This window comes from Ranitomeya variabilis, chromosome 3 (assembly GCF_051348905.1).
Source record: "Ranitomeya variabilis isolate aRanVar5 chromosome 3, aRanVar5.hap1, whole genome shotgun sequence".
In the NCBI taxonomy this organism is placed as follows: Eukaryota; Metazoa; Chordata; class Amphibia; order Anura; family Dendrobatidae; genus Ranitomeya; species Ranitomeya variabilis.
The window spans coordinates 425084892-425091759 of NC_135234.1; the positions used below are offsets into that span (position 1 = coordinate 425084892).

General features: G+C 39.3%; 1 long non-coding RNA gene across 1 annotated transcript; it reads right to left on the reverse strand.

The window, feature by feature from the left end:
* Positions 1-1403: 1403 nt before the first annotated feature.
* LOC143818290 (uncharacterized) lies at positions 1404-5528 on the reverse strand. Its single transcript, XR_013224442.1, has 3 exons — positions 5389-5528; positions 4072-4186; positions 1404-1794 (listed from the first exon to the last, which is right to left on the reverse strand). It is a non-coding gene; the product is annotated as an uncharacterized LOC143818290 (long non-coding RNA).
* Positions 5529-6868: the final 1340 nt, after the last annotated feature.

Here is a 6868-nt window from a genome sequence, read left to right on the forward strand (position 1 = left end):
CACAGGAAAATGCTCAGTGGTTGGCATTGCTGGACTCACTGCTTGATGTGGCTCCCAGTTGACTTGGGCTAACTTTAGCTGGTACCAACGCTCAGCTTGTCGCTCGTGCTCAGCAGCCTATTGTTTGGCTTGTTGCTCAGCTCTCTCAGCCTTTTTGTTGGATTTGACTTGTCGCTCAGCTTTCTCAGCCACTCAGTATTACTAAGAGCTACCCTCTTTGCTCATGTGACTGGCATCCTCAGGTGGGACTTCTGCAGCAGTGTCATCTATGCTTTTGTTGGCCTCCCCTTCATCAGCGCTCGCTATCAGGCTTGCTCGGCATCAACCTGCAGCAGATCTGTAATCATTTGCTGCCTGGTTTTGCCAGTGGAGTCTATCTGTTTCATTGTATAGAGGGAAGTAAAAACCGCCTTTATCTGCTATTTGTACCATGGCTCTCCCAACTGTAGCCATAATTGCCATAAAAAGATAGGACATAAAAACAAGAGAAGGGATGGGATGTAACTGCTACACATACAGTATTGTCCCAAATAAAAAATAATAAAAACACTGAGATTGAGTCATCAAAACTTTGCACAGGTGGGCGCCGCCTCCTCTTCGTTCAGTAGCATCCCCGGCGCCTGTGCTGTAAGTTCGAAGGGCAGCGCAACTGCGCATGCCCCCCCCAAAAAAACAGGGACCCGAACTAAAAGAGCCACCTTGTCAGAATGCAGCATTAGTGCTGCACAAGGTGGCTCTTTTAGTTACAAACACCGGGGGGTGGGGGGGTGGATGACTAGTTCCCTTTAAATGCTCAAAGAATTAGCGTTGAACTCATCCAATCTCCCCCCTGTGGATGATGACCTGTAACACAGATGTGGGTATAAGAAAGGATTTTTATCATTCTGCAAGGAGAACCAGAGACTCTTTGCAAGACCACATCCCGGAACACTCTACAGGATATCTGCCAGATCATGGCTCCATCACAAGAGACACAGATTTGACATTCTACAGGATGCCAGCTTAGGGGACAACAGCCCTGGCTGAAACAATACAATGGTGGTCTATAGAGAAAATGCCAGCCTTTGAGCATGCTGCATTTTTAAAAAGCCATCAATAAACTAATTAAAAAAACACCACAAGTTGTTAAAATGACTTAAAAATCAAGGTTCTGCCTATTGAACTATGAGTAGAAAAATTTAAGTTGCTGTACTTGAGAAAACTGGGTAAATATTAATTTGTATTTTCAGTACTAGACAGCAGATCAGCATTTAACTGTAAGTAAACTAAAAATGACCCCCCCTCAAAAAAAGAAAAAGAAAATCTGATAATCAAAATGTACACATAAATACTTTATTTTGAGCACAATCACACAATTAAACTAGAGCATGGACAGGTAAAATAAATTAACAATCTACAAACAATAAATACCAGTAGCAAAATCAAGCACATTAAACGTGTCAGTTACAAAAAGTGTTCTTCTAGGTTAATAATCATTCAATTAACTTTTTTTTAGCTTACTATACTGTTTTGGAAAATGTCACATTTAGTTTTTAGCTTTATATTTTTCCTGAATGGAAAATAAGAACAAAATACACAGTTACGGAAGAAGAGGTGCAGCGCAAAATGTTATCGGTCCAGCTGACGTCTTGCTATGGAGACTTGTTGGCATGCAAGTTTGGAGAATCATTATTGGCATGCACCTATTTTTTTTCATTCCTTTGAGTTTTTTTGCTGTCAAATTTCTTAATAGCTGAACAAACATTTTTGGAGGTTGCGTTAAAACACTTTTTTTCACCCGTCTTCAGTTCTACACTAAAATAAATTGAAAAATAAGGGAGAATATTTAAAAACAGGATCTTTATATAAAAACACACATTGCATTAAAAAGAACCTGTCATTAGGTCATAGCTTTTACATAAGTTGTGTGATTTAAATAATAAAAAAATAATTAAAAATTAAATTACAAAAACACTACTCACCTCTTTAATCCCAAGTACAGATGCTCTGGAGATCCCTGCGGTCTTTATTGATAAGCTGACAGCACCTGTCAGCTGCAGTCAATCAGTGGCATGATGTTAGTAATAATGCCAGTGATTGGCTGCAGAGGTCATCTGTCATTCTTACTGGTATCATAGCTTAGTGCTAAGTAGTTATGCCAGTTGTATGCTATGTGATGGTTGAGGTGTGTATTTGGCTGCAGTAATCACATGATGACAGCTTGTCGACAAATATACAAAGAACCCGGCACTCAACTTAAACTGAGAATTTTTTATTCTGTAGTACGAGCAAAACGTTTCGGCCTGGTCTGGCCTTCGTCAGTTACATACTATGAGAGAACTGAGAATCCACTCAGTAAGTCTGTTGGATATGTAGATAAACACTGGAGGATTATGTCCGTTGTGAAAAGAAAAGAGGAAGCAGCACATCTGAATGCTGGTGCAGTGCGGGTCCTGACGCGGCATCTCGCCGACAGCGGTGGACACCGCGTCAGGACCCGCACTGCACCAGCATTCAGATGTGCTGCTTCCTCTTTTCTTTTCACAACGGACATAATCCTCCAGTGTTTATCTACATATCCAACAGACTTACTGAGTGGATTCTCAGTTCTCTCATAGTACGTAACTGACGAAGGCCAGACCAGGCCGAAACGTTTTGCTCGTGCTACAGAATAAAAAATTCTCAGTTTAAGTTGAGTGCCGGGTTCTTTGTATATTCACGTATATGGTTTGGGAACCTACCCGTGCACCTTAGCGGCTGTGCTCACGTGTTTTGTTTCAGCTTGTCGACAAAGACTGGCAGGAACAGCTGAAGTGTAGGTGCTGCAATGGTTGGGGTTTTACACCGCAAAGTACCAAACAGCGCTGGTAAGCATCATTTAATGTGAACTGTGCCTCTGCCACATAAAGGGGAATCAGCTATAGGGAGGGGTTTATTATAGATTTTGTATTGATCCCCAGGAGCTTAACATTACGTCTCTGGATGTAATCCGATTTCAAAGTTACTGGAAATATTTTTATTCTCTAATTTTGTGCCAAACCTGCAGAAAAATGTTGTACTAGGATTCAAAATGGAGTTTCCCACTAAACACATTTATAATTTTTCTCGTAGGATAGGGAGTGAATGTAAAATTATTGTGGGTCATCTGTACAGACCCTCATTAATTCAAGAATTAATTTCAACAAATGGAGTCGCAATGTCACCCGTTTATATGGCGCATTGTGCGTATGGTGAACAATTGCTTCTCTCACTTCATTTCTTGGCAGAACTGCTATCTCCCTCAGGTGATAAATGTATTTGGTAGGAAAATTGCTTTACGAGTCCCATATTCACGATTATAATCTGTAAGAATTAGCAATATTATGAACAGATGAAAACGCTAGTCTCCATCTGCTGCATTACAATAAGGCTTTATAGGGAAACTTGTTAGGTGTATTCGTCTGCCAAACTATCACCACAATCATCCAGTGCTGATCTAGATGAATTCTATTGTTAATGCACCTTGTCTGTATTACTGGCTGAAGCCGCAGCCTAGCAATGGCGGATGAACGTGCACATGGCTTAGAAGCTCTTTTTAATAAAGCTGGCTGGATCACTGGACATCCAGCTTTAGTGCCAATCCCTCCATTCTTGAGAAAAGAAAGATTTGTAATGAAAGTTGCATGATTTTCTTTCAAACACTTTTTATATTTTAACTATTAGTGATATTGAGACTAACCCTGAAGACTTCTGTTTTAATAAATTTGGCCTGTGCTGACGCAAAGAAACATTCATGAACGATTAACGGAATTCTTGGTGGCAGCCACGGTGGTTTGATGGAGGTCTTTTTGTAATCTCCAGGTGTCAAATTCTATTTCAATTGATGAAAAATACAATATGGCCTATCACACATGAGAACTATAATCTCGCTCCATCTCTCATTTTGTCTCCTTTTTCCATTATGGTGGATGAATTGAAATATTTGGACCAAACTATTTGTAATGATTAAAAAAGGATTAGTATGAAAAGCTGGCTTAGCTATAAGTCATATGAAGGTGTATCCCTCTCAATGTGCAGAATAGTTACATATATACTAGTATATATCATACTTACATAAATGCCTTGTTTGTACAAGCCCTATCATCAGTCCTGTTATAGCTTTTTATGTTTTCACTATTAAGGCGATTGATCGCACTTTTACAGCATGTTAAGATGTTGCTGCCTTTATCTAAAATGGAAATGAAAAGTACAAATTTAAAAAAAAGATGAAAAAGGTTAAAAGCAAGCAATATAAGTATGACAAGATAGAGGTAGGCCAAACAAACAATACTGGTTAAAAGTTTTATTCCCAAAATCATAATGTGATCTTAGTTTTCTGTATATACAGAATATTTGGAAATTCACCATAAAAAACAGAGAGTTTAAGTAACGTAAAAAATGTTGATCTTTATTTGGTAAATAGTTTAAAATGACCATATAGAATAGGCAAATATAATATCAGAGGCTGCAATGACATATATTAGTCAAAGGAGACCATGTCACATATTTTGCTATAGTTAAATCCTATAACATGACCAGTAAACAACCAAATGCAAAGAAAGGTGCATTTAGTGTAAAGTGCTGCTTAATGCTTAGCGAGCATATACAGTACAGTCAGAATACAGTACAATCAGATAATGGTAGAGGGACCAACGAAACGTGCGTTGAGGTGGCGAGAGTGCTTCCACTATCCCTATTTTCCTACGTAAAACACTCTATCATTATCTGATTGAACTGTATATGCACGCTGTTAAGAAGCACTTTACACTATATGCACCTTTCTTTGCATTTGATTAAGTTTAATCTACACATATCTCAGTTTACTGGACATTTTATAGGATTTAACTAGGGGAAAATACGTGACATGGTCACATGGGATCAGAGCAAGGAACAAATATAGCTACCCGACTTAACACATGCCTATACCTCCTGGATGTGATCTTGCCACTACGATACAAGTCCTCTGTTCTGGTGATCAGTGTTTGTCCCATTGTGACACCTTTCTAACAGTTCTTACCTATCAAGTGGATATGTGACAATTTATGAAGACCAGACCACCCCAATAAGTTCTGCAACAATTAAAAGGGTTTTTTCATCTTGTTAAATTGGTAAAATTGCAAAGTGCTTGTAGAAACAAGCAACTTTGCAACTTTGCAATTTACCTCTCACTAAAAATCCTCTCTGGTGTCAAGAACATAGGTACCGTATTTTCAATCCTATATTTTTCATCTGCAGTGTATCAGAGGGGGCTGTTTTAGAAAATACATATTTAATCGTACAATAATTGACTTAATTAGTTCTCAGTAAATACTGCTCTAAAATCAATATATTGTAGGCAGAAAAGGACAATTTATATAATGCTTTGCATAATTGCTTTGTAGTAATACTTACAGATTGAGAAACCGGTGACTTGCAGTGATAGAGCCACAAGCACAATCAGGCAGGCTGCTCTCATCATGACTTCTCTTGAGTCTTTGCCTTCGTAGATACATTCTGTAATCTTCTCTTTGCATTATATACTATCCTTTAAGGTGTGGGATGTTTGTAATGGAATTTTTGGTAACATGTTGATATATCCTAATTCCATGGTTGACTCTATATTTTTCTTTCATTGTAGGTGGAACCTATATTTAAATGTGAAAGTCCCTCATACGTAGGTGAAACTGATAAGCAAAATGTAATATTTATGAGAGGAAGTAACTGGACCCACAGGAAGTTAGGAACTTTTTTTTACATTACAACTCTTTCCTTCCACAGGAGATGTAATAGACACAATATTTACTTGTATAAGAACGTGAAATTATGTTTACATTTAAAAATCATCAGTTTCTGGACTGCAAAATAGATGGTACAAACATATGGTAAATGAGGGACTTGGCATGTACTATGTTATCAACTTTAGGCTTTTTTCTAGATATTAATTTATTACAAAAACCGACCTTGCGGACGTAATTATTAATGTAGCAATCCCTTCTACAGAAAGTGCCCATTGCATTCCAATAAGGGGAAACGAGGGCAAAACTCCCATATGCATATAATCCTATAATCAACCAGGAGCATAATGCCCCATAAATATTCATGACAACAACAAATTCATATGAAACGTATACATTTTATTCACAAAACTACAAACACAAATAGTAAAACAAACCAATGATACTAGTGATGAGGAACAGGTAGATGACTGGAAGACACCAGCTGCGCGGAGACACACACATATCATACGTAAGGGTGCCAACAGGAGCAGCATGTGAAATGTTTACTTAAATAAGGCAAAACAATGTGCCAGCAATACTAGGGTAGAGGGGGACAATGAAATAAACCTGAGCTCAGTAGCCAGTAACCCATAAACTTTACTCTGCCATATCCCTTTCCAAACCACCCATATTGCAAGACGCCCGTAAAGTGCAAGTCTGACTAAACAACATGCCGCATGTTGTGCTTATCCATGTGTGTAGTCGCGTGCTGGAGGTGTCTGTCAGATAGCTCCGACGCGTGTTTCGCGTATTGAGCTTCTTCGGGGGGCTGTGTGGATACTGACAGAAAAGGGGGCTTTGTATGTCCATACTCCAATTACTGCTGATTGCCGCGCAGAACATGTGGCGCATGGGGGAGGATTCTCCCGTCAGTGCCGCTCTCCTTCCGGCTATCATAGCGACCCACAGAAAGGGAGAAAACTCCCGTGACGTCAGAAGTCTGGGCGTCGCTATTCAGAGATGCCTTTGGGGGAGCGGTCTGCTCGGGAGTCCACCGCGCATGCGCACCACTACAGCGGCCATTTTGGACCAGGGAAAATGTGCTGGCAAACCAGAACTTAAAGGTAACACATATTCCGGGGATTGCGAAAGATATAATCATACACGGTAGTCCT